Here is a 27,634-nt window from a genome sequence, read left to right on the forward strand (position 1 = left end):
CCTGTAGCATCATTATATTCGTATTTGGACATAAGGTTTGAATCTCATGCTGCAAATCTGAAGAAGGCTGAATGCCAATCTGTGTATACAAATCAAGTTCAGTAAATGTACCACTGCAAATTACCAACACATTACCAGAAATAAAGCGTTGCGACCTTGATGCTCAAAGATAACTCGGTGACGAATGAACAGCACAGAAGCTAAAGCAACCAGCATCTCGAGGGACAGTAAGTGAAGGAATAGTGCATCGCCCCTTTTTGGAAAGCATATAAAGTGGTTGTTTTTGTAACGGATGAGTCCAGTTTTATGGAAAGTGTATGAAAATGGCCATTTCCATCATTGTGGATATTCTCATCGAGATTACCCTCTGTATCCACAATTTCGAAGACGAAATTTCTCTGGTGGGAACCAGCCACACAAAGCTGAGGCACCTGTAAATCATGCCAACATTAAAACAAGTTTCTGAAATTGAAATCATTGTACAGCTAGAAGCAGAAGACTATACTAACTGGTTCTGCAACTCTGAGCTCCTTTTTCTGTTTGGAGCTCTTCCCTTGAATATTTCTTCACCGCCGGTTGTAACAGACAGCGATACTGTATGCAGGTAATGAATGTAGTTATCCCCAGACAGTCAGTAGTTGCTATAAGTTTGAAACTTAAAACACTTGATAGTACAAATATTGAAGCTTCACTTTTTCAGCACAGCTGCTACGTGATGACCATATAAAATCTATTGGAGTTTCCTTCAATATATGAAATGTAAATTCATACCCTCCAATGAACTTAAATGAAATAGATAGTTGTTGGTAAAGAATTGCACCTTTTCTAGATGCCTGGTACTTCTAATCCTTATTATAATAGTTTAAAATTATGAGAACATTTTTCTTACACATACAGAAATATAGACTTTGACAAAAGATTTGGAATCACTATTATTAAGGAACATTACATTCTCAGATCCTTACTCTTCTCCCTACCCACAAATCTGATTACTGACTCCATATTAAATCTTTAGCAAAATTATTATGATAGATGCTGTGTGAACATGAAATACAAACACCATAATTTTAGTTCCTAGCAATAAATATCATCAACTGATATGTCCCAGAAGCAAGATTAAAAGAAAACACCTTTTAAATAAAACTGTGTGATTTTGAGTCCACACCGCAGAAAGCCTGCACTCCAAGAAAAAGGACTCTTATTTACCTCATAAATTGGGAGTACCCAAATCTTTGTTTATAGGTGTCGTGTTGCTTCAATCGATCAACGCTACAATGAATAACTAAAGTTGATCGACCTGGAGTGTAAACTATACTAATTGAATAAACTGTATGGTCAATTCATAAGTTGAAATAAAAGGTGACTCAATGTAATTATTTTAAAATATTGATTCATCGAGTCTACTAGTTGTATTATGGTAAATTGAAACTCAAACTTTGTTGTGGTTACAGTAAACATCAATATGTGTCGATGATGCTACCTCTAATGTTTCTTATGTTTTACATAATCGCTAAATTCTTCCCATTCCCAATTCAAGCAAGGTTAAAGTAATTTCATCAAGAGATACACGAAAAATTTCCAAAAAAAAAAAAAAAAAATGAACGAGTTTTAGGTTTATACTAGCAGGATTTTTTAACCCTCATCAAGGAAAAGGAATTAATTTGAAAGAATAAAAACAGGTATAGATTAGTTTAGAATAAGGATGAAACTTTTCAGTAATAAAAGGTAATAATGATAGGCTGAGTATGTTTTTCTTTACTATAGAATTTCTGAGTTATTTGCTTCTTGTAACTTTCTTTTATTATATTGAGAGTGATAAGTCCACCCTTGGTTCAAAATAAACTGCATTGATTTAATGGCAATGTAGGAACTAAGAAGTTAGTTGTGATAATCAAAATTTAGCAATTTTCAAGAGATTAATGAGCTTTATGTAGAAAAGAAAATGCCCTATCGATGATGAATCCCATAATAGTTTACGAAGTGATTTTAATGGTAGAAGGTTGGGATTATAATTAAGACCATGAATGGGCGCATTTTCGAATGGCCATAGGCCTAGTAGTAGCATTCTTGGTTGGAGGCTCAATCAGCAAATCAATATGTAATAATGAGCTGAGCTACAAAACTGCAAAAGAGAAGGAAATATGCCTGAAAGTAAGTCTTAGCATACCACCTGCCCCCTAAATGGTGAATACATGATCACTCTATCATGTTCATTAAATTTAGATATAGCTTGTGAAAGTTATTGCAAGAATTTGAGCTATACTCTACTCCACTTTACTTGATGTTCTTTTGTAAACACAGTTTCCTTCAACTAAAGATTACCCAGAAAACGTTTGGAAGAGATCAAAGTAAAAGTCCAAGCTACAAACTCAAGGTTCATACCATTTTGATTGTAACCTGCAGTAACTTTCAACATGCCACTGAGATGAACAAATCCATCATGATCCACCTGAACAAGAATTTATTCCTTCTCTTAAATAATTTTCGACAGAGGCTAAACCATCAGCAATGCATATGCTGTTCCAAATATGGTATGAATACACAATACACCTCTACAATGCGCCAAATCTTTTTGGGCCACCGACATGCTATTTCATCGCTTGAACAGTTTATGCCCTATATCTAAAATGCCAGCAGGGTCATTCCCAATAATAACAACAGAAATGTAGGTAAATGTGGGAGCAAAATCACCACAAAGTTCATGTTGCTTCAGTTAAACGCTCTCATGCACCTATGCAACTATGGAAAGATAAATGCCCTGACTAACATGCTGAATCGGTGTCAACAAAGGCCATCTTTGAAGCTTTGTCTGGGAGAGTGGAGGGAAGAAAATTTAGGTGTAACTAAACAAAACTTTGAATTTTCCTTCCAAACTCTCACAAAATCGAATTCTTACCTACCCACTTTCCGCCCAAATTTTCATTTCCCCCATTTTCCTTCATCTCCCAAACATAGAATAAGAGAACAAATAATTAATTACAGAATTTACACAATAGCACCACAGGGAATCTGGGAAAGCACATCACCTTGTGCTTTTTACCCATCTGATCTTTAAGGGAAAATCCCTCAACCTTCAAAAGAAGTTCAGAGCCCTTCAAAGCATGATTTCCATAAGCATCAAACATCTGAAGGAAATGAATCAAACGAAAGACATAAGCAAGAGTGGCAAAAAATTTCTTCTGCAAATATACAGCGAATTATTGGCTAAACATAATGCTATTCCAGTTTGGACCAGGTTATCTTACACTGCTTTTTCTGTCGTATGGTGAAGTTCTACAAGGTACGCAATTAAAAAGTTCAAAGAAGTTATGTCTCAGATACTTGTTATTTTTCAATTGAAAAGAGAAAGACCAGGCCTCAATTTCCATCCAATAAAATACCTTATGAAAGACTAAGAACTATACATGGCAAGTAAAATAATTGCCATTGCGGTCAGGAAAATGTACTGAGGACCATGACTATGCAATATGTGCACGCTAGTAACAGTCTGCACATGATTGAGTATTTTTCTCGTACAAATAGTGCTAGAAACTTCATTCACAATTGGGCTTAAGCACAAGGCTTGAGAGGATGTGCTTTTACCTCCAATTTGAGTTCTTGTACTATGCACCCAGAAGCATTTGGATACTTCGCATGGATGGATGTGCCAACACTTGCCGCACATGTCCAGGAATAACTATGAGAATGTTGAGAAAATAATTTCCAGGCATATCAATAGCTAAACAATTAACAAATCTCACGCTCATGCTTGTAAAGGAATTTAATCCGGAATGCGATACCTTTACATGGTATAGAAATGGACAAAGATTCATCGGTGGACATAAAAGCATTGTGCCCTCATAGTTTGGCCGGATGATGTCTAAATCCCCACTTTCTATTAGTATATCCTACACAATCAGAAAATCTGAGTTACCACAACAATGCTTGAGATACTACTATATCTCGATAGAGTTAAATTTAGTAAAGTGTGCAAATCTGAGATGGGCCGGACATATTAAATAGATGCGCATGGCACCTTAATTCTTAGAGTCGTTTTGTCGATGAAAGGCCTGCCTTCATTTTCTTTACACAAATCAACATGCCGTTACCCATCTTGAATTGCAAATTGACTTTTGGAGTTGATGGGAATGGAATGAGGTTCCCATATTTGTCATAACATGCAACATCTAAAGGTGAAAAGCATGATCCAACCCTGTCAAAATAGCCAACAAATTACATTACAAACCTCGGAGCTCCACATATACAACAAGAGAGTAAAAAGTTGGTACTATCAAAAACTTCTTACCATCCTTACCGACTCTAAGATGCTCATTCTTATCATAGCCCAAAAGTTGCCACCTTCCAACCTCAGATGCAAGAACTGCCACTTCTTTTTCATAGTTTTTACAGCTTGTCTCATCCCGATCAAAAGTACATGTCAACAAAATTATGTTTGAGAGGTATTACACAATAAAAAGAGCATTTGGTGATAAAGTTTGTCCCTGTTTTCTTTAGCTGGCCGAAAAGAGTTAAAAGATGCTTGCTTACCATATGCAACAGAAATTTATATACCCGATTTCGAAAATAGTCATGAGACTTGTGCTGCAAGGAAAGATGTATAGACCATGATATCCTCTATAATAAGATGGTGTCACGCGAGATGAATAAAGAATACTTTCTCGACAAATACGTAATCGCCACCGAATTTGACTTCCATTGACATTTCCATTTTATTTTGACAATGTACTTCGATCCAAGTTCTTCGGAGTAAAGGAGTAACCGAAATTTGCTGGCCGAACAATGGCTACAATTTCCTCGAGGGTCTTGTCCAGCAGAATGGGTGCATGAACTGGTAACGCCTGGAAAACAAAAAGACAAAAAAGAAAATATGAATAGGCTAGTAATATAGACCTGAGTGACGTATAAATTCAATAGTATTCTCGTGTCAAAGGCTATTCTAAGGAGAAGGAACACAATATGTAACATCATGCAAAAATCTCCTTAGCTCTTAAACCTTTCAGCACCAACAGATTTCACCTAGATGCTATAAAAATGCCGAACAAGCTTATATAGGGATGCTTCAAGAACTATTTCAAATACCTCGTGAATTGAAGATGGATTTACAAAACCCTAATTAGACACGCACCATGAATTCCTAACTCTTCACATTGGTTGGCATCTAGCAAGTCAATTGAAGATGGAGCTTTCAAGCGCCGCTTCTCCAACCGGCACTCCCACTGAATTTTCCAACAGCTACTAATTGGATTTGAAGCTCAAGATTGAGTAGAGACCACAAAGAATCGTGATTTTAGACATTATATGACATAAAGAAGTAAAATGACATTCAAATAATCAAATAGATACCTCTCCGTAGTCAATTACTCCGATAGGTATAGATACGTAACTCGAACCTCCAAGCAAATGTTTCCATCGTGCTTATTGAGGATGCAGCTTTCTCATCGTGCACCCCTAGTGGCCTTTCACGCAAAATAATGCAGGACAGCTTGTTAGCAGAATCTTGAGGTATCCAATCTGATGAAAACTGAAAACACTTCAACCACAGAAAATCGAAAAGTGACTCACTCCGCATATGATTCGTGCTTCCCTGGCAGAGAGAAGACGGTCAAATCAATTAACCAATACACTTCATTGAATAGAATAGAGAAACATCGTCACAATGTATAAACTGTTTTCTCAATCAAGTTGAGGGATCTTCTGATCTGGAAATCCCCTATGAGCAGATAGACAGTTAAAACTTGATCCCAAGATTTTTCTCCAAATTAATACATGATCTAATTCTTTCATTTCAATCCTAGTGAGCATAAGTACTGACTGATGGTTTGAATGCAAAATGCTTCCACTGATCAATGTGGGACACTTCTAAGGAACCTCCTTTTTCGTCCAAGTCTCCTTGGAAAACATAATAAAATCAAGTCATTGATGGTGAAATAAATTGTCTGAAAAATCATTTGACTACTATGGAATAGGCACCGGTTTGAAACTTAGAGTTACCATAGAAGCTACAATGTCTGTACATATTAGATGCAAGAGTATCTCTTTATGCTTCGAATCGCATGCTCAAATAAAAAATTTATTCTGTTTCAAAGATAAACGTTATCCGTTAGACATACCGAGATAATCTAACATGCCCACAATAAAAAAGTATCTTTTCGCAGAAAGCTCAAGTAAAAGCAATTAAATAAACGCAGGTATATCATTTCTTACCACCTCCATCTCCTTGAAGTCCTTCAAGCAAAAATATTCCAGAGTAGCATAGACATTCTTTCTTGTGCACTCCGGCACATGCCCCTTTGAGAATTTTGATTTTCTGGCCGATCTCCAAGACACTCCCTTCCTTTCATCCGACGGTGCACTCTCACAACTAAGATATAAATTTTTATATTAACTAATTGCACCATGAGCAGCAAAGCAAACAAATAATAGGTAAAACAGGAAGTAGTGTGGTCAAAGAATTTCAAATAATATCAAACATTTTGCGCAAGACAGAAAAAGACTGAATAGCGAACCACTATCATGTGACATAGCGTAACTTCACCGGTAATCCACCAGATTATGATATATATCACTTCTACATACCGTTAGATGATACACCAAGTGCCTTCTTGTTTCCAGGGCTGATTATGAAAACAGCTTGGTCCTCGCCCGTCAACCTCTTCATCATAACGATCATGCATTTGGATAATCCAACGAATACTCCTTTTCCAAAAGAGTCAACAACTTTCTCTCCGTAGATTTTAACATTTATTCCTAGATAATGGACAAAATTCATTAAGGACTTTGGAGGGAAACCACGTAAGTTTAAGTTGAAGATAGTGGAAATATGTACAAGCATGACCTTTTACTCCATCAAGAGGCCTCGCCAATTTTTCTAAGAGCACTGCAAATGGGCTGGCGGGCCGATCTGTCTGGCAAAAGAATGGAGCATTGAGCATCTCTATATGAAAAGTTCCACAAGAAGATGAGCTATTTACATTTCTCAAGCAATTTAGATGATGACTATACGTCCTTCAACCTATTTTTGGTCCTTTGATTTGACAGAATATTGAAATATCAAAACATGCATTCATCTACTAGCTTAAGCTTCGTATAATTGATAGTGATCTTATAAAATCTCACATGGTATCGCAGTAGGAGGTCCTAATTCGAATCTTTTCAAACCCCTATTTGCCTCCCAATGAAATTTTTTTCATGCTTAATACTCAGCAAAAAGACCAAACTAAGCATGAGGGTGAGTGATAGGATATTAAAATATTAAAACACGCATTTATCTACTAGCTTAAGCTTTTAGAACAATTGATGGTGGCAGTCTTACAAAATCTCACACATAAACTCTTTTGCTAAAGCAAAGTATTTCAAGTAATGAACCACTTACATAAGATAGACATGTTTCGGTTTCGATGTTTTCCAAAAGTACATTATTTACTTATCAAACAAAGAGTCAGCTCAATGATACTAGACAAATGAAGAACCAAAAGAAAAGGAAGTAAAGAAGACCCGTCTTTGAAATGTTGATCATCAAACTTTTGTCATTTATCATTAATTGAATTTAAAAAATTTATTAAATTATTTTAAGATGTCATAGAAAAAAGGTACTCATCCTAAAATCTACAAACGGCAACTCAAAAACCTTTAAATTTTAGTAAGAACAATATTTTACTGCAAAGGCTTACAGCTACCGTGTATGCATACTTAACCTCCTCTCCCGCCTAGGTACCGATGAGAAAGATTGGAAACATCACTGTCAACCGACAAATAAATGCACGAATGACAACATGTTTTGCCCCGAGATATAACACTGAATTCATATGTGCTAATATGACAACATAAAGAGGTCTCAACTTCCGATCAAACTTATGACAGCCACATTCAAAATGCTACCATTTTATCCATGAAGAAGCCACATTCCTACCAACACACATCAAGAAATTTCAGAAGAATCCCTCCGGCAACATTCAAAATGCTACCATTTTATCCATAAAGAAGGCACATTCCTACCAACATACATCAAGAAATTTCGGAAGAATCCCTATGGAAAGACATGAATTAGCTGGAGACATTTTTTTTTTTTTTTTGTGTTCGCTCGGGTTTGCACCTCCAAAACCGCACACTCGTTTGGCCTTGCTACTGAGAAATCTCTAGTTCCTAGTCCATATGTTTTCAGTAGATTGAAGCATTTGAAAGTCTTAAGTTACATAAAAATGTCGAATGGGACCACTAAGTATTCTAATAATGAAAGCCTCGATGGCCCATGAATAGGCAAGAGTTCCCCTCACCTTGGAAGGTGTTGAGAAAATCCAGCATCAGTCTCTCGCATCATCAAAATATAAGTAAGACATCTCATGATGTATAGAATTAAAGAAAATGCAGTCCCACTAGATAAGAAAGGTCCTAATAATCAGTGATAACCATACCAATAAAACATTTAACTCTAAAGAAAGATCTCCTGAATAAGTGAGCTTTATCTCCTTTCTTATGTCTCTCCATGAATGGAAGCAAACCCCGTAGTAGAAAGCAACTATGAGAACATTACTTACCACAGCTAAAGAGAGACAAGGGACGCATCAAATACTTGACAATGACGCTTGATTTAACCCAAAATTTTCAATTACATCAAGTTTCTCAGACAGACCTTCTCAATGTGCACATGAAATTTTTATAAGATAAGCCACAATATGTTTAGTATTTGTGTTTTCTTGTGAATCTTGTCAGAAATTCCTTCATTTTGGAAGAAATCTTAAGTTTGATGATATTTCACAATATACGAAAATGAATTACAAAAACCTTGACTGTTAATAGAGTGAAAATCGAGAAAAATACAGGTATAAGCATGTTTTTGCAAAATGCTTCTTATTAGCTGACTCACTAGCTTGGAGAAGATGATGTCAACATTTGCATATATGCACTAAAAGGGAGGATAAGAAATGATCAAAATGCAATTGACGTGGGCAAAGATCTGAAACAAGAAAAGTTCATTTCGTGGGTTGTCATAGACATAATGGGTTGCCATGGGCATTTGCTGGATGTAAAAGCACATAGACATAGACTAAAGTTTTGGGCAAGATTACCTACCAAGGAAAGAGGAAGAGCATGATTTGGTGGGGTTACCATTTGAAAATTTACTAGAGTTGATAACATGAGTTGCACCGAAGCACAACAAAGAAAGAAGTTTTGAAATGTCAGGATGTCATTTCACCATTGTTCTAACATGCAACGCACACAACCGGTTACATGATGTCTTCTATTCCCAAAGACAGCAGCCACAACATAGAGGTAAGAAAATGGTCTCATCAAACCTATAAACCAGCCTGGCCAAAAATAAAAACTTATAAACCAGCCTAAGAAGTTATACTTAATACCAGCTTTAAACATGACCGGGTTTGCTTAAAATTCATGCGAGGAATGAGCAACGACCGTTTGACCTTCATATTAGGCAACTAGAGGCAAGAAATATGGATCACACAAACTCCATCTCGTTGAATATTTTAATCGACTTTTTCCTGTGCTCTTGCGTAATGCTTGCTTTCTTGATGTATCCATTACATGAGCAATTGCGCCATAGTCGTCCAACTTCCGAAAAGGATAACCATGGGGCCAGGTGTCTAAACCTCGCTTCTGGATGGTTTGTGGAAAATGGATTATGCAAGACTACCGGGCCACTAGATCTAGATAGTGACAAAAAGAGGTTTAAATATCCATCTAACGGGGGCCGTATACAAAAAGGATAAAGGCTTGAAGATGTGTGATCAATAACAATGTAAGCTCGTACTATTTTGGAGCAGCATAAGTTTTAAGGACCGTTAAATGTGCTATTGTTCTAGGCATTTAAGCCGCAACTCACTATCCTTATCTTATGTAATGCAAGGGAGATGCCTCGGGCTTTTCGCTTCATCAGCTTTTTTAGTTTGATTATAATATCCAAAAAGATCCACAACTCACCAAAGAAGTATCCGGGAAGGCCGGCCAAGACGCGGATTGACACTCGACGAAAGATTCATAGCTTCTGCCCGCCCGCATCCATCGCCTTCTAACTTCTCTAAGATTCTCTCAATGTTTTCCTTCCCCCGGAGTACTTATATTAAGAACTTCCTCCACAGAAACTTCGGAAAAGAAAAGAAACTATAAGAATATACCGCCATACCTGAACAACAGGAAAGTAGACACACTCGTGCAAGCATTAGCCTCGTGAATTGCTGTGGAACCTGAAAGTATTGCAGCTTTTATATTAGAGAAAAGCACAATCTAAGTGACATTCTTAGGTAAAACTAGTACTAAAAGCATTGATGCCAACACATGAAAGAAGGGCCTAAGAAAGATAAAAGGTGGACAACCTAGAATAAAAGATGATATAACTCGTTTCCTCTTCTATAAAGAATGGGACACAGAACTACGATACTTACCGAGTATTCTATTTGCGCGTTGTCCTCTCGTGATCGAAAATGAACTTGAATTATAAATCAGGACCATTGCATGAATGCAAGTTGGTAATTGCAACCTCCCCTCCTTCAATTTCAGCTAAATCAATACCATTAACCTGACAAAGCACAAACTTATTTCACGGTGCAAAAAGCTTACTTTGAGATCCCATTAAGCCATAATGGGTACTATTTTTTCAACAAACCATACACTATGACACATTTCATATCATAAGCGTCTAAATAGCAAACCTTCTCAAATTAGTTTATATATTTGTAGGCATAGCAAGAACACAAAATCCGAAATTGTTCATAAATCTGAACGACCTAGTTACATAGCTGGATTGTGCCTTTTCTATCCCAATATTAAGAATGTACAAAACTACCTGTTCATAGTGTGGACAAAAAAAGACAAAAGCAATAATGCGTATTATTGTTTCTGCAAACCATACACTATAAAATAGCAAGCCTTCTCAAATTACTTAATATATTTGTAGGCATAGCAAGAACAAGGAAATCTGAAATTGTTTGTAAAGCTGAACAACATAGTTACATAGCTTAATTGAGGCTAGCTAGCTAAAAAGTAAAAGCATTATGTGGCCATAGGAGTTAATATTAGAGTCCACCGTACTAACGGTGCATTCCATACTCGAAATGGACTGGTCTGATAGTCCTCCTCAAATTCCACAAACCATCACACTGCAAACATTCAAATTAATTAGATATAAATCAAATTCAGGCATCCTATGTAATCCTTACAAAGAAGAAGCAAACTTGCATAACTCTGAAAACCATTTTACCTACTACTTGCTATCTTAGACATTGCTCTACCTGATATCCCAGTAATCCAGAAAGTCAGTAACAGTTATGAATTCACCAGAAGGGAGAACTCATTAGCATAGTTTTAAATCATAGCGAGGAGTAATACTCTAAAAAATATTGACCAAAGCCATACCCCCACATTACAATGCTAACTGAACCCAACTTTGTGGTCAGTAGTAGCATTTATGAACATTGTGCAGTGATGGCATTATAGCATTATTGCATGTGCCATAGCAGTAACTTTTCATAGGAGCAACACAGTAATTATGATACTGTATTGATATTCTTATTTGGCAAAATCAACAGCAGTGTTTGATTTACTCCAATTTCTGCAGTACTTAAACTTTCCACCACCACAAGTCCAGGCAACGAAGATGACATAACGCAGATCTGTCTGAAAAATCTAGCAAAACTTTAAAATGTTAGAAAATTGAGACATCATTTTAAATTTCAAAAAAGTGATACGACTCCTTCCCAAATTTAGCTGATGAACCCCATAAAGCCAAGAGAAAAAGACCAGCATGACTTTCTCCACTTGTAATGAAATAACATCTCTATAAAAGTCTTGTCGAAGAGTGCCCTGAGGCACTTACTAAGCATACTTGTATGAAATGTTTCAATTTCTAAAGCATTAACTACACATAACAAAAGTAAAACAGTGCATAAAGAATGGTGAACTTTCCTCAATCTGTAGCTTAACAAGAGCCCTGCAGACACTCTTTAACAAAACCTAAGCAAAAATAGATATGATTTCAGCAAACCTGAACGTATGGGAAATAGATGTCCTTCAGCTTGCACGAGAGTTGATATAGATTCACGTTTTTTCATTCTAGGCTTGAAAATCTCAACCTGTACAGATTTTATACGACAAGAATGCATGAAACATCACAATGTATTGTCTAGGTATCGAGAATTCACAATATTTACCACCTTGTGACAAATCAAGAAATACCTGAAAATTTTACCAGCAGAATGTGTTTAGAATAATACATAAAATTCATTAACTACATATATATGCCCAAGGCAGTACACGAAAGAAATAAAATATTTGCTTCAAACTTCATAGTAGAGGCTTTCCATCAACAGACACCGACATGCATGAAGAGGTGTTCTATCAATCTTTATCAACTTCAAACTGTTCAAAGAGTTATGTCTCAACTCACAGTAGCCGCCAGTTTATGTGTTTCATAATCCTTGTGAGGGTGTTTCATCTCTCGCTCACGTATAGTTCTCAACTCGCCTCACATCTTATACACTTTAAATTCTCCCTATCTCCTCCCACTGCCTAACGTCTTTAAATATTTCAATCATATATCTCGAAAAAAATATCTATTTTATCGCCACTATATTAAAGTGACATAATAGACAATCTAAAGCCTAGATTCCCTCAAGAAGATTGACTTTGCCTTGAGAACAAAGTAAAGACATGACCTGAGGAAGTCTTCGACTGGCATAATCAGAGAATCTAGAGCCTAATAGTCACTCAAGACGGCTGACCTATGACTACTTCCAAGTCCTGTGCCGTGGCCAAGCCAAAAACAAATTTATAGAGCAATGGAGGTTACGTAAAACGACATGCTTTCAATGGATGATGCCCGGTCAGAGCATGACAGATAACATCCTAGACAATGGTTTTTACCAGGTTTGTAGAGATTAGCTGAGTAAAACCTTCCCAGGAAAAAAAAAAACACACACAGGCAAAAATTTAGTTGCAAATATAAAAGAAAAGACGCATATGCACCATGAAATGTCCAATGAGTCAATGCGATTGACACTGAAATACCACAATAGAAAGAATTTATTAAAAGAAGTCTACCTTCCGTGAAGCTTCCTTGAGGTGCTCTTGCGCTTTCATTTTCTGAAGGAACCCTGACGCCACCATCAGTCTGAATAAACGACAAAGAAAATGATGACGGATTAAATAAATCTATGTACGGAACCTAAGGAGTCCAGTCGAGAGAAAAATATGACAACAATGAAGAAATCAGTGATCTTGCATACTTTCCAAGAGTGTTGAGAACCAGATCTGCTCAATAGAGCTCTTCAGATGTAACGTGTATACTCTTTTTAGATTGCATAGTCTTGGAAGAAACCATGGCATGCCTGTAAGTCGTTAAAAGGTAAAGAGGTGTAAATTACCTCCACAAAATATAATGGACTACCAGTTTCTACAACTACAATACTCTGAATGTACCTTCCAAATGCATAGAGGCAATTGGTCCTCCAAATCCAAACAAGCCAAAGAAAGGCTGCACCACGCTCAACAAATTATCCAGAAAATAGAAGCAATTTAAACTTTTAGAGATTCAACACGGTTTAATTTTCCCCATTCAAATCCATGTCCAGCACGTGGAAAGGTGAATTGTCAGCTAGTTAGGAACATACTGTTGACTTCTCTCATATAATTCCGACTCATTGAAAACAGAAGTTTGTGTTTGCTTTTTATCGGGGGAGGATAGGGAAAAAAATGTTTTTGTATTTCAACGAAGCTAATGCTGCATGGCGCAATGTTGCTTTGAAAATTAATTCCGCCTATGAGAAGTGGAAGGTATCGGCAACATTTTCAGGAAGAGGAAGTTGATTCTTTAAGAACATTGATTATGCCAGGACATACTTGACAGTGTATGAATATGGCAGCGGAAAAATCGATTCACTCCTAATATATTGCAGTCAACCAATCGTTCACATGTGATATTAGCTTGCATCAATTTACATCTCCTGAAAATACCAATGGATTCCTGCAACTAGCAAAAGGACATTTTGCATGTCTTTTTCATGCAGAGACTACAATATTCAATTAATGTCACGTGTTTGAAGAGAAATTACCATTAGATACGGAGGTTTTCCACCTACTGCCTTAACTTTATACTTTCTGTGAAGTGAGGCACCCATCTTTCCCCTAGACAAAAAGAATGAACACAAATCCACGAAAAGTTACAAAAGAGAATGAAATCAGAAACCAAGGCTTGCTAGTGGATGGAATTTAATCTTGTAGTTAAGCATATCTGTTTCTAAAATAAAATAAAAAAAGTTCTGTTCTATCAAGTATATTTCTATTAGGAATAACTGGAAAGGATACAGTCAGTTTTTCCATGAAGAAGCCATCATTTTGCATTTAAGTAGCACCAGCCTCTTTCTGAAATAGATAATTGACTCAAGTAATCATCTGAAGACGATGTAACTCCACATTATCAAAGCATGTTCAAAAAGTCATGTCGCCAATGTTATTTCTTCGTTTTCAACTAGATAACCAAAATTTACTCCAAAGCACAGAATTCTCTCCTAAAATTCTGTCCCCTCAAGCCAAGATACAGTTTATGGTGTAAGTTGCCATGGACAAGTGAGTGTGTGGGTGCGTGTGTGGGTTCGGTTAAATAGGGAAGAAAACATTGCTTTAGAGTACTCAATACCACTTTGCTATAGAGTTCTCATCACTGTCATCCATTCCAGGGCCAGTGTCAAAGATGGAGATCTTTTCATCAGATATATCCAAGCTGCAATTTCAAAACAATAGTGAGTCAGGCTCCAAAGTTCAAACCCAACAAAATTTCAATAAGAATGCAACTAGCAGAAGCATCAAGATGAAAGATTAAAATATAGTTAGCCCATGATCATATGGCATCAAACGCCCATCATGTTGAAGTAAATGCAACAATCTCCATGTGAAACTTATGATTCATAATATATGGCTGAAAGATGTCTGCATCTGCATCGATGAAGTCCTACGTGGTTCAGACTTAAAGAAGAGTTTTGCTGGCAATTAGCAAACTGGCAGCGATACTTCCAAACAAAGGAAAAGCTTCAATGTTGTTTTCCATTACTCTCATTTATTGTTCACTAATTTAGTTGAAACAACAAGAATGCATGTTTACAATTGTTCATATTTATCCAGTAAACAAGTCATCAATCACCTCCTGTAGATTTGCTTAGTATAAAATTTCTATTTGAAAAGAAAAGGTTCCTTTATAGGAGAAGTTCTAAGATGCACCCAGTTCAACAACTAGATCAATGCAAAGAAGCATCATCCTTCGTACAGCTTCCACCATAAGCCACAATATGGATTCTAATGTTCCACAAATTCTCAGCCTTAAGCCACAAAAAGGGTCGATGTTCCAATCCTAATGGTAACGTGACAAGATCAAGAAATCACCTAATCAATCTTTTAGATTTCAGGGGATTAGCCCATACAGCTTGCAAGGAATTATCCTGGCGAAAGGAGCAGCAGTCAGTTTGGCATCAAACAGGGATTATAACTTCCAAAATCATCAGGACAACTTACTATCAAATCTGCAAGAGCAGTTTCAAAAGTATATTCTTCAGGTAGCTCCTTCAACAATTCCAGTGTCAGGCGTTAAATCCCACATATTCTGTGAGAGATTTCACGCATATATCAATGCAATCGCTTGAAGAAGCACAGAGAACTAGAGAAACTCCATCATAGCATGCGCTCATGTGTTCAAAGGCCATGATACACCTCCCCCAAAGGGTACTATCAAAATCCACAACAAGAGAACTCCTAAAAGGCAAGTGAAAGTGATACCCATTATGCAGAAAGGAATAAAATACTAACCTCAAAAGTATCAGTTGTGTTGCCAGAGCCATCCTAATTGGAAAAAAGACAATGCATACAAAAGAACAGTAAAATAAGTAGAGCCATTAAAGTGAATATGCACGCTCAGTAAATTAGAAGACAGAGCAAGCGAACAACATATGACTTTGCCCAATACTCACGTGAAGACGCAAGATGTGGCGCTGTGAGGCTTAAAGTTGTCGAAAATAATTCGACTTTTGATCCGGTTGCCATTTGCATCTTCGAGATGCAACTCATTACCTCCCATGCGATGGGACGCTTCCAACCTTAGCGATGGATCTTGCGCTTTGGCTCGATTGTACCTTTCTTTGGCCATCAGCATGAAATCTCCGGAGGCCATCGTCGGGTTGGGTTCCCTTAACGCGATTCCCAGGGTAGTCCCATTAGGCAACAATATGGTGAATCTATATATCCTGTCGATATCACCATCATTCATCGTTGCTCCGCAGGCCTCTTCCTGATGCTCCCGCAATTCTGGCTTGGCTCCATCCTTTAGCCAGCCCGAAACCTGTCATGGTGCAAAGAAGAGCAGAGGAAACAACCATCACCCCCTCAACACATTTGACTGTAGAGGTTCAAAACTGCATGCACGATTTCAGAAAAGATCATATTTTTCGTGATTTTCCCTTTCCCCTACTAACATTCTTTCCCGTCTTTTCGTTATCCCACAAACCAAACGAACACGCGTCACCAGGATATTGTAAACACGAGAACATTACGCGAATTAGCTGATAAAATGATCGCTCAAGCAGGGCTCGAACGCGGGTCGGCAGAAGCGGTAAGAAGCCAGCCAACCCTTTCCGGCGTGCGTAACGTCCTCGCCAACCGACTCCCAGCTCCGGCGATAGGAGAAAGTAGTTAAACCCCGGGCACACGTCAGATCAACGAGCTGCCGATCGAAGCTCAAGCGACACGTTCCCGCAAGAACGTCGGAAAAGCCAAAAAGGCGGAAGGTTGCCTGAGGGAGCGGAGGCAATGCAGCATAACAGAGGTAGAGCCCCCGCTCTCCCGCCTCCTCACCCCGGCAGCAGCTACAACCGTCGTCCTGCGCGATCCTCGACCTCTCGAGGGTGTCCAGGAAGGACGGAGGAGGAAAGAGAGAGAGAGAGTCGCGGCGCTGCGGGAGACGAAGAAGACGAAGAAGACGAAGAAGATGGAGACGAAGACGACGAAGCGCGACGTTCTCTGCACTCCCTGCAACCGAATGGTCGTACCTGTACCTGACTGGTGTTGCTGCCGCGCCGATGGAGGACAGGCCCTTGAGATCGCGCCACGGGACGTGGCAACAGCGACCGGCTTGATGGCATTGAAGCTTTCCTCCTGCAAATTTGCCGCTAATGTAACCAGATCAATTACCTTTTAGTTATGATTATTGGATTCTTTTTTATCATTTTTATTGTGAAATATTCGAAATATCAAAATAAGAATTTAAAATAGATCTTGTTTTAAATTAAAAATATATATATTAATTTTAAAAAATGAACTAATGTGATTATAGATGTTTCAAATAAGAATCTAACATTATTGACCAGCAAAATATTTTAACTAATTGGCAGCTAAGGCCGGGAGGGTTGCCAACGCCTATACAATGACCTCGCCTCTAGTTGGTGAAAGTCACCAACCTTTTGCCGCCGCCCCACCGGCAATGGGGTGGTGACTCTATGTTTCTCCTTTTGCTGTTTTTTTTTTCAAGAAAAAAAAAAAGGAAAAGACAAAATTTCAAAAGACAAAATTGCCTTTCATAGCCAATGAGTTCAAACCCTTTGAAATTGATATGGGCACTTCAAGCCTTTATTTGATAAAATAAGGGCATTTCAAGTCCTTATTTGAAATAATGTCTATTTTAATATCTTATTTTAAATTAATATGAGCACTTTGAATCCTTATTGAGAAAACGACAAGATAGCCATTGCAAAAAAAAAAACCCACTTCAAACCCTTATTTGAAAAAAAAAAAATTGACATTTTAGGTCATTGTTGAGAATTTTCCTTTTTTATTGTGATATAAATTATATATTTTTGTTTTTCTATTAGTTCGGTTTAGTTTGATGGAAGATAAAACTAATAGATATTACCTTTTGAACACATTAATATATTAGTTCGTTTATGATCGCGTTTAATTGCAACCCATTAATAGTGCAATCATTCGCCTTCTTATTCGTTTCTTAAGCAGCGACTCGAGCTGGACCACATGCGATATACTGCATTGTAAGTGGAGAGTCAATGTCGTGACTAGTTTCATACAAAAATAAAGTTAAATGTTTTTTTACGTAGAAAACAAAAAGTCGCCTCATGGTAAAATCCATCCTCGTAACACCTTTATCTCAAGAGAATTTTGTTATACAAAAAAGTCAAATTTATACGAAGGTAATGTGTACCTGCATTACACTTTTTTTTTTGGCCGAATACCTACATTACACATTTATCTTAAATTTTTGGGTTAATACCTTGAAAAATCCCAAATTGGTACACATGTGACAAATTTACCCCGATTAACCATAAAAAACCATAAACCGGGTACTTTTATGACAAGTTTACCCCCAAACTAATTTATTCGATCGCAAAAACTCCAAACTGGTAAATTTATGACAAATATACCCTATACTAAATTGGATTAATATAATAAAAATCACAAAAATTGTAACCGTGACAAACGGAGTGTAAAATCCCAAATTTGTATATTAATCAACTGTCACATATCAACCACCGGGATTCGCCTCAAGGGCTACCCTCTTCCAATATGGAAGGGGGGTGAGGGGTTCAAATCCCCACATTCTCAAGGGGGATGGGGTGGGGACGAGTAAGTTTCGGGAGTGGGTTTCGACTCACGCCCGAGGCAAGGTAAAAGTCTAAGAGTAAGTGTTAGAGTAGGAATAGAGAGTAGGACCGAAAAAAAAAAACTGTCACGTATCATTTAACTTAATAATTTGACAACAAAATTTAATAAAAACTAACAGAGGGTAAATTTGTCACAAATGTACCAATTTGGGGTAAATTTGTCAAATATATACTAGTTTGAGGTTTTTGGTGGTCAAAAAAATAGTTTGGGGTAAATTTGTTACAAGTGTACTAGTTTGGGGTTTTTCAGGTATTAACCCTAAATTTTTTTGTGATACAAAAATTTTCAAACTTATATTCACACGACACATTTATCCAAACATTGATTTAACTATGTTGAAAATCCCAACATTAGACTCACGCCACACATTTACTATTCATCAATTTTTTTCTTTCATCGCCGCTACCCTTATCATGGCCTTTGCCACCATCCCCGCTAAACCAAGGAATAAAACGAAGGAGGAAGTTTTAAAAACAAAAAAAAAATAAGACAGACAGTGGGTTGACATATTATCACGTGAATGTCACATTTGTATCTTTTGCTTTCCATCGTTCAATATATAATAATCAGTAGCGGGATTTCATTCCTTGGTTGTTATTTCCGATATTTTCATCGAGACATGATTAAAGCTCTAAGCATGCTCAAAAACGCAAAATGCAGGTAGCCGGATAATTTGTTAACTTAAATTAATTTAGGATATATGTTTGATACCAATATAAGCTTTGGGTTTGTGATTTAATGGAAGAAGATTCAAAGTAGATGTACTGCAGTGAACATAATTTAAAGTACTTTGTGGCTTTTTTAGCTATTCAATATGATGCATTAATGGAGATCCGTGCAAATATTGTCTCTAGGGGGAGGCAGACTACCCGATAGATGCATGATTTGAAGACTATTCATTTGAAAAATTGTCATTGAACTTTTACGAAATATTGAAGCACATAGTATGTTAACAATTAATTTTCCATGGTCAAATCAAATTTATTAATCACGTACAGATGTCAAGTCACCGAAAACCTCAAACTTTTCAAACTATAATACATTTACCTAATTAAGAGCATTTTTGTCTTTATATATATATTTTTTCTTTTCTTTTTTTCTTTTTTTCTTCTTCCCTCTACCGGCCATGGCGGAACCGGCGGAGGGAAGCTAGCGTCGAGCGAGGGTCGCCCTTGCTCGAGGGGTGCCTCGCCAAATCGGGCAAGGGCACAAGGGAGGCCCTCGCTCGACCCAATCAACCATGGCGGAGCTGGCGTAGGGAAGTCGGCGTCGTGAGGGTCTCCATCGCCCGGGCTGGCTAGAGCCGCCCTCACAAAGTTGTTAGGCAAGGGCCTCCCTCCCCTCGACCCAGCCGAGGGCCGCCTAGCTAGCCCAAGCGAGGGCAACCTCGCCGACGCCGGCGAGGGCAGCCCTCACCAGATGCCAGCTTCTCTTGGGCAGCCCTCACCAGACGCATGCTTCTTCCCGCCGGCTCCGCCATGGCTCGCAAAGGAAGAGAGAAGAATAAGAAAAAAGTAAAAAAAATTAAAAAGTAAAAAGACCAAAATGCCCTATAGTTTAGGATAAATGTGTCACACGACAAAAGATCAGGAAATGTGTCACGGTTGACAAAGTTTAGGATTTTTCACATCATAAAAAAAAAGTTTGAGGCAAATCTATTACTTTTGGCAAAGTTTAAGGTTTTTCGTGATTTTTTCTCTCTCTTATATATATATATTGGGACTTATCAATTAGGTGGATATGTCACTAGATACGCATAGACTTCTATTTTCCAATCGAGAAAGTTATTGACTATATAAGCAAATTACCGACAAGATTATCATTAAAGTTGTTTTTTTTTTTTTTTTTACATGTGGAAGCTTGCTAGAGCTGGCAAAATGAGTCATAAACCCATATTATGACCCATTTTTAGTTAAATGGGTCATATATTGGTCAAGTGAAAGCTAAATATAGGTCAAAAATGGCTTTGAGAAAATAAAGCACAAAAGAAATGGGTCTAAATGAGTTTGAGAAAATAAACCCATATTATGACCCACTTTGAATCCATGGGCCATGGCCTTCTTTAAATTTATAAAATATTTTTTACAAGAAAATCGAATTTTAATTAATTTCATATTTCAATTTTTTTTTCTTCCTTCCTTAGCTGATGGATGGCAGGGTGATGGTTGGCAACAGGCCAGGCGAGGCTCAAGTTCGTCGGCGTCGAGTGGGGCCTCACCTCGCCGAGATCAAGAAGATCGAGCCTCGCCCGATGCCGGGCGAGCCTCGAGCCTCGCTTGTGGCTAGTCGCTGGCTATTGTCGTGGCCGGCAATGGCCCTAGAAGAAGAAAAAGATGAGAAAAAAAAAAAATAATTATTAAAAATTAAAAATTATATTTTTAAAAATAAAAATAATTAAAATTATATTCTAAAAATTAAAATTGATTTAAAAAATTTATATTTATAATAATTATAAAATTTTTCCATTTAATTTTTATTGCATAAAAATTCTTTTAAAAATTTGTATTGCATACAAATGTTTTGACAATACTTTTTTTAATAAAAATCATAAAAATGAGTTTTTTTTAAGTTTAGTTAAAAAAATTTAATGTCATAGTTTTTAGTTATTCAATGGTATGTTCATTTCAAATAAGGGAAGCGTGTTATAAATATTTCAATTTATAGGTTTTTAAAAAAAAAAAAAAAATTATTTTATTTTATTTACTATTTTTAATTTAATTTGAAGTTTTAATCCAATTAGCATATAGTAGAAGTGAGTTTTCCTAGAATATTAATAGGTTTTAGCAATACGGGTCGGGTCGGGAATGGGCCGGGTCAGGATAGGTCACGTGATTTACACTACACGAATATGGGTCAAAACATGTTAAATGGGTCCAATATGGGTTGACCCATATTCGACCCAACTCACCCATTTGCCACCCCTAAAGCTTGCTAATGGTGTGAGAAGTAGATGTGATGACTAGGCATTGTTGAGGGTTGGGCTCAACATGTCACTCATCTGTAATGCCCGATGAAAAATACACGTTGAATCTTCGTATTAGACTCAAATTACTTACCTTTTCGATTTGAAAATTTCCGCCACACGTGCGATAATGGTGCAATCAAATTTATTTCGTATTCGAAGTTACTATTTAAATGAAGAAACTACCATTTTTCGCCAAGTTAATATTTACTTATTACAATGAAACTAATCCATCGATAGTTGTTGTCATGATAATGACCGAGTACCCACTACGTTATCAAATGAAAAGCTTAGCCACGAGACAAAAATAACTACGTCGTGTAATTTGAGGATTACTTTTCTCGTTGGAGCTAACTAATATTCTCAATAAACTACTAGTAACGGGTGGACAGACAATCTTTTTTCTAGGGTTAATACCCAAAAACCTCAAACCTGGTATACTTGTGACAAATTTACCCCAAACAACTTTTTTTGACCATGAAAACTCCAAACTCGGTACACCAAAGCCGACAAATTTACCCCGATCGACCATAAAAACCATAAATTTGTACATTTATGATAAATTTACCCCAAGCTAATTTATTTGACCGCAAAAAACCCAAACTGATAAATTTGTGACAAATATACCATTCGCTAAATTAGATTAATACCACAAAAATTTATAAAAATTGTAAATTCTGACAAACGGATCGTAAAATCCAAAATTGGTATACTAATCAATTGTCATGTGTCATTTAACTTAATAATTTGATAAAAAAATTTAACAAAAACTAACAGAGGGTAAATTTGTCACAAGTATACGAGTTATGGTAAATTTGTCAAAGGTATACTAGTTTGGGGTTTTTTGTGGTAAAAAAATAGTTTGGGGTAAATTTGTCACAAGTGTACCAGTTTGGGGTTTTTCAAGGTATTAACCCTTTTTCTAATGCATAATTTCATTAATCAAAATCAAAAAGTTACTTAGTAATTTTTTTTTATGGGGATAATAATACAAATGATCGATAAAATTTGACCAAATGTGTAATGTAGTATTTGAACTTTTAATTTGTTGCTTTAGTTCGATGTTCAATATGGCTCATAAACTTTTAGTTTGTTTAATATAACCCATAACTTTTGTGACAGGACTGAAGGTAAGGGTAATAATCAAATGTAGAGCATTTTTTTGTGGAAATGGCGTGTCTTTTTCTTTCCATTTCATTGGATACATTTGATTGAACAAGTTAAAACCAGCTTTGATGATGAGTAAAATTGGAAAGTCAACACCTATCTAAATAATCTCTTATCTTCTTTCAAATCAGATTTTTGATCAATTACTGTTTGAAATGTCTATGAATGAGGCAAAGGGTTACCGTACAAAACTTGGGCCAGTCCACTCTTATCTTCTGATGCTTATATATTTCAGGGTACAAAACTAAATGTTGGCATAGCATTAGTATGCACTGATTTCGATAGCAAGTTCATTTTTGCCTCTTTAGATATGCTTCAAGCTTATAGAGTGGCTTAACAATAGCTGGCTTAGTTACTTTCTTTGGTGGGAGAATTTCTTCATTAGAGTGCCTAGGGAGTCACTATCGATGTCAAAATTTTGGTTAGGTTATTGAACGCTTTTTTACGTTCTGTACAATTATTGTGCTTTTTATCTGGTGATATAAAGATGTTACTTGATACTCTACGAGTGTTTGTTGGAGGTACTATATGGGAAAAAGGAAAGGAACATTCTTTTTATTTATTTGTGGTCTAGTGAAGGAATGCATTTGAAGTTAATGTTTGGTTTACATTACGAAGTCCAACCAAAAGCTTAAGCTATTGGGGCAGGAGACTACATGACACATGGTCATATCATTTTCAAATTGCAATGCTGAATGCATTGCCGCAGATTCGGGCATATCTGCTTCAAAATAGTGGATATGGTCACAGTGGGCATGAACTTTTAAAATAATGCATCGACATAATGCAGTAATAAGTTAACTTTAGTAACTTGAGTGGGGTTGAATATATCCTTTAAAATGAGGTTGTAGTATTGCATAGAATTATTTGAGTCTATATCAAGAGATCGGGTAGATTCATTGCTGCTCATCTTTTTCCATCTCTTTGATTGCAAGTTGAAGTATGTTGTCATAGTTATCGCGATTGCAGACCACACATATCCACTGGATTGCTACATACCCTCCTCTATTTGGGACTCGGATGTTTCCTTGAACTGAAAAGTAAGACATGCTAGGCTAACGGCAGATTAGCTAATTCAACTTTAAATTCCTGTTAAGATAAAGTGGCTTGGTGTTTGTTGTTCATCTAAGTGACCCAAATCGGTGGTTACTCATTTCATCGATGTGCTAATTTTGTATTTGAGCAGCACAGAGTTTTCCAAATGATGCAAGCGAGAGCAGCCTGCTCCCGCTATGGTTTCATCTACAATCACTAGAAAACTTCTCAAATCAAAAGGAAACCCGAAGTTGCTGCTCGGCCATGGAAATCCTTATTCAATGATATTATATTAGCTGCAAGAAACTTTAGGACTGAAAGTCTTCTTGGTGAAGGTGGTTTTGGCTGTGTACGTGGCTTTACAAAAGATACAAGCAGCAGAGCAGCCTCGCTCCTCTTGGGGTTACATCTACACCACTTGTGATACGAGATTAACTCCTCGCTTCATCTCCAACCGCTAGTGATAAAATGCCAAAGCCTTTCACCTGAACTCGGATGCTGCAAAGTGTGTTCCTTTTTGCATGAGGATGTAGAGCGGCTTGTGATATGTCATGATTATAAAGCTTACAAGTATCCTATTAGACGCCGTATATAGCATTAGTTATGGTGGCATCCGATTTACGACCCCAATGCCAAGCTTTTCTGGTTTTGGACTTGCAAACATTTTTCCCAAGGGAAATAACTCTCACTTCACCTATGTCATTGGAATGTACAGCAATATTGCTCTGGGAATATATGATGCAGGATACAAGCCATTTCAGGATGAGAATTGCACAAGTAACCCGCATAAATGCGGTCGAGTATTATTTTTGACAAGTCAAAGTAATCCCATTGTATAGAAAAGAAGAGAACAGCCCCAATCTACACACCTCACGCACAACATGTGCATCAGTTATGATTAGGAACTGAATTCGATTAGGTAGATATCAATCCAACCAAAGACAAGAAAATGAGAGCGATGGTCATATACTGATGCACTATCTGTCTGATCTGTCCTGATACATGTGGCCACGATTTGCAGGAATGGTAGAATCAGCTGTAGTTCCTGCAACCCATGCTAAAAGGTTGCCACTTTTTTGTTTTCTTTGTATTTAGTCCAGCATGTAGTCTCCTAAATGATGCTATTCCCTCACCTTCCAGTCCACCATCTATCTACTCTTTCTCTTATTGTTTGCCTGGGGAGGAACCTAGAAATTTTGCTGGACCCTCATGAGTTGGTGTTCCTAGGTGATCTATATCTACTTTGTATGGTGCGCATGTGCTCTGGAAAATACATGAAAGTTGGATCTGAGGGTGCAAATCAGGCAAGTTCCTAACCCACGTCAATAGAATGTCGCTAAGTCCTTCAAATACCCGATTAATCCCTATCATTTTTCCTATCGAAGCACCGATTCACAGTTAGAGTTCTTTCTTTTAGGTGCTTTTACGCCGCATGTCCGAAGGGTTCTTGGTTCCAAATGATATATCTAGAGCATGTCCAAGTATGGTTAAGTTCCGCCAGGTGTGGTAGTTGTCGTCCCACATGCACTAGATAATTCCCAAAAATGTTGATTCATACTATGATCAAGTATTATTTATTACTTTGTTTTTGCGCTTCAGGGGCATGCAGCACATTATGTATACTTTCTCCATCATACTTTCCTATTTATAATGATGGCCGGTAAAAGCATACTTGAATGAAAGACTCCTTGGTACTTGAGAACTCTAATTCTCATATTTATTTTATTCCTATTGCTGTAAATACCAAATTTTCAGAGAGAGAGAGAGAGAGAGAGAGAGAGAGAGAGAGAGAGAGAGTTTAACTTGGTTGTAACACCTAAAATCTGTGGAAAATATTAACAGATGAATTCTAATATAATATTCATGATTTTCTATGTTTTAAAATAGTTCTTTTTTAGCGGGTAAGTCCAACGATGACGTTTTTACTTAAAAAGAAGAAGAAGAGAATAAATCCCCTAATTAAGGTTAAATTTATTTTAGATAGGATTTTCTTTTCTTTAATCTCATATCTCATAAAATTCATTTTTATTTAATAAAATATACCTAAAATCTTTCGAATTTTTAAACATCATCCATCGTATTTATATTTCAAATGCTTAGATTTCTTTTTTTTCTTTTTTGAATAGCGGCCATTTGATCCTTGGGTCAAGATCTGTGTGATTGACCGATCCACCTTCTCGAGCAATCTTAAATATGTGTAAAACTTTGACAATGCCTAGAACGAGATCTTTTACCATATAAGATATTTTTTCCAAAAGAAATTATTAGATTCAAATTATAATTCTTCTCGGATTTGCAGACTTACCATTTTTGTTGGCTCTCTCTCCCTTAATTATTGTTATTATTATTATTTTTTCTTTTTTTTCTTTCCCTGCATAAAAACAAGGTCGAAGATTCCACCCATGAGATCTGACCACGATTAGAAGGTAAATGCCGATGGCATGAAGCATTAAAACACTTGGATGTGAAAATTAGAACGTAAAGCCTACAAAAGCCCACTTTGGCTCGGATTGTGTAATATTTAAATTAATTATCTCAATAACCATTTTTATTCTTATAGAAAAATTATGAGGTGGAGAAAATTTTCGAGATTAATTTTGACTTCCAAAGTCCAAGTTAAATCATATTAGACTTTGACCTTTTAAAAGATAGGTGTATAAAAGCTTCAGAGTGATTTTACCAAAATCCAAATTCACCGTTGTCATTTGGTTAAAAAAGAGAGGAAAAAAGTTGGTACTTGAAATTACAATGTGGCCATCTACTTATCAATCATAAAAAGTTATTGAAATATTTTCATTTAAGAAAGAGCATTTAGACATGTTAATTAATTTATAAAATCAATGTAGGAGATAATTTTCAGTCTATTTGGCGATCCTCAAAGTATGCGCGCCTCCAATACTTCTCAAACACCAATCCAAAACCTAGTCGTGAACCTGAGCATTATGACCAAGACAAATTTGGAATCCGGTCATCCACAAAGAAGGTTCGACGTTAGCAATGTGAAAAGATACCGCCAAAGTGAACTTGTTTTCTTGCCGCCCAAGAATTTATAGAGGCCGAAAACTCGGTCCGATCTAATTCGGAACATGCCGGGAGAATTTGTTCTAGATCCGTCAAAGACTGCACACTACCTAATGATGTTGGAATGGATCTATTCAACTGATTCGAAAGACCGAGTGATTCCAAATTTTGCAATTTTCCCATACCTTAGGAACTAAAACCGAGATGGAATTCCTAGAAAGCCATAAATATTTTAAGTTCCTCAAGTGCACTAACCAATTCAACAACCCATCCAATTAATTACCCGAAAGATATGCATCTGGCGTATCTAATAATTCCAGGAAAATGACACCATCATTGTGCATCTCAATTGAAAAATGGAATGGGAAGCTATGCGTTTCTTTCAATTAGAATTTTGTAAACTCAATGTCTGCAAAATCTCCAAGTCAACTCAACGTCGATTGCTCTTAGCATAATCTCTTATCTCATCCTCATTATATTAACAGGATTTTAATGAAATGGACATTCTCTCTTTGTGTCTAAATCAAGCGATTTCTAGGATAATACATGTCGATATTATGGATGGTATAAGATCATTCCCGTAAATGAATAGGAGGAAAAGGTTGAATTTTTTACCTTACAAAGAATTTCCTTCGACCGATAATGTTTATATTATCGGCCTTTCACAAATATGCTATTAATTACACATTTGAAAATCTTATGACTCGATTACATTTTATTATGAGTTTTGTCACTTAATTATACTTTCATGAAAATAGTTTTTTTAAAAAATTTTAAGATTTAATT

General features: G+C 36.7%; 1 long non-coding RNA gene across 1 annotated transcript; it reads right to left on the bottom strand.

Annotated features, from left to right (window-relative positions):
• Positions 1-552: 552 nt before the first annotated feature.
• On the bottom strand, positions 553-3,615 carry LOC120296405. Its single transcript, XR_005553356.1, has 4 exons — positions 3,583-3,615; positions 3,027-3,125; positions 2,383-2,449; positions 553-594 (listed from the first exon to the last, which is right to left on the bottom strand). It is a non-coding gene; the product is annotated as an uncharacterized LOC120296405 (long non-coding RNA).
• Between the last annotated feature and the right edge of the window lie 24,019 nt (positions 3,616-27,634).

Source organism: Eucalyptus grandis, chromosome 7, assembly GCF_016545825.1.
Source record: "Eucalyptus grandis isolate ANBG69807.140 chromosome 7, ASM1654582v1, whole genome shotgun sequence".
Lineage (NCBI taxonomy): Eukaryota > Viridiplantae > Streptophyta > Magnoliopsida > Myrtales > Myrtaceae > Eucalyptus > Eucalyptus grandis.